At 36.8% G+C, this 2,051-nt stretch overlaps 1 pseudogene; it reads left to right on the top strand.

The window, feature by feature from the left end:
- The first annotated feature begins 430 nt into the window (after positions 1-430).
- On the top strand, positions 431-812 carry LOC110347348 (c-Myc-binding protein pseudogene; annotated as a pseudogene).
- Positions 813-2,051: the final 1,239 nt, after the last annotated feature.

The raw sequence follows: 2,051 nt of genomic DNA, 5'->3' as shown, positions 1-2,051 counted from the left end.
AAAATAAATGTTCCCTCTACAAGTTATCTCAGGTATTTTGTCACAGTGATGGGAAGCTGATTAACACAGACATGTATTCTGAGTTCTTCTGCTTACAATTTGAGGTAAATTATTTCAAGTCTCAGAACCTTATTTCCCATAGCCAATAAATAGTATCTTTCTTAGCTAGGCATGGTGATGCACACCTGTAATCCCAGCACTAGGGAGGCTGAGGCAGGAGGATGGCAAGCTCAAGTCTAGCTTGGGATACAAAATGATCCTGTTCCAAACAAACAATTTTTAAAATTGCTATATGGGCACAAAAATATACCTATACTATTACTTATTTGTAATATGTAATTTATAACTAAACACAAATTCTTTTATATGACTAGTATCCTAGCACAGAAAATAGCAGTTAAAGTAGAAAAAAAAAAAAGACATAAGCCGCATGAGCAGTGGTGTGCTGAGCCCATCAGCCACGGTCTCTGGCACCAGCTATGCCATTGCTCCTGTCACTATGGCCCATTACAAAGCCACCAACTCGAAGTGCAAGTAGTTCCAGAGGTACTTGGAGAAGTCAGGGGTTCTGGACATGCTGATCAAAGTGTTGGTAGCCTTATATGAAGAACCAGAGAAACCTAATAGTGCTTTGGATTTTTTAAAGCATCACTTAGGAGCTGCTACCCCAGAAAATCCAGAAATTGAGCTGCTTTGCCTAGAATTGGCAGAAATGAAAGAGAAATGTGAAGCTACTTCAGAAGACAATTAAAAAACTGAAAGCAACGCTTGCTCAGTATGAACCACCCCAGGAGGAGAAGCCTGCTGAATAGCATTCTTCTCAGTTGAAAAGACACTAAAAAATGGTTTTGTATGACTGGAATGGTTTGTATGGTATATAATCCTTTCTGAACAGATGCTATAAAACTTTTAATATGTTAAATTCACCTATCACACTTTAAATGTTATAAACACATATACTTAGAATCACCAATAAAAACTCAATATAACTTCCTTTGGGTCTTAAAGCAGGAGAATACAAAAAAAGTAAATCTTGAAGGAAACCTAAACAGCCATCTAATTCATTAAAAGATGCTCTATTTATTAGCCTGATTAGGAGAAATAGTACTGGTTATATTTTACCCAAGGAGGTTTAGCATGGAGATGTTCCTTGGTTTAGTTCAGGATACGAGCACAGGTACAATCATGCTTTACAATGAAGATGAGTGTTTATATTCCCTGTAGGCAACCAGAGAAATCTGTGTGACATACAATGCTTTTGCATGGGTTCCCATGAATTTTCTGTTCTTGTTTATATAATGCGGAACAAGTAACTCTTTACCACCACTTTGCATTAGATAACTATGTGTGCGTCAATTTGAACTATGACACTACTTTTTTCTTCTATGCAATCATGCCCTATCTGATAATGTTGCCTTACTTTGCTATGTACTTTAGTGGGTCCTAGTTGCCCATTAGCCTCTCTGTGTTGTTCATTTTGATTAATAATGCAGATATCCTGATAGTAATTTATATAACTTTAAACTGGATCACATTGTTACCCTGCCTTACCTAGTTGCTCAGTTAGTACAGTCAGAGGTAATATAACATTCTGGGTTCATGCACAAGCTTGGATGAGAAGGGGAATGAGCATTTATCATGGTATAATCATACAGTGCTTTTTTTCCCATCAAAGTATTTTTCTAGCCTTGAATTCTAGCCTTGAATGAATTATCTTCATTTTCCCTGTGAAGTAGGTGGAGCATATATGAGGGAAGGCTGGGTGCTGAATTTTTAGGCCAAAGACTGATACTACCATAAATTATTTACTAACTGTAGAACTTTGGGCACATCAGTTAACCCCTGAGATTTACTTTCCTCGTCTGTTAAATGAGAAGAACATCTGTGCTGCCTACCTCATAGGGTTGTTGTGAGAGTCAAATGAGAATGTATGTGAAAGGTTTGTAAATGGTAAAGCACTATATTCTTGGTTTTTTAAAAAAAAACACAAAGACATAAGGTTTGGTCTTATCCAAATTCTTTTTCTTTTTTTTAGCAGTACTAGGGATTGG

The sequence above is a fragment of the Heterocephalus glaber genome, unplaced genomic scaffold (assembly GCF_053883595.1).
Source record: "Heterocephalus glaber isolate CG9 unplaced genomic scaffold, H.glaber_assembly_v1.0 deba00001733, whole genome shotgun sequence".
Classification (NCBI taxonomy): domain Eukaryota; kingdom Metazoa; phylum Chordata; class Mammalia; order Rodentia; family Bathyergidae; genus Heterocephalus; species Heterocephalus glaber.
This window is presented reverse-complemented; position numbering and strand designations above follow the sequence as displayed.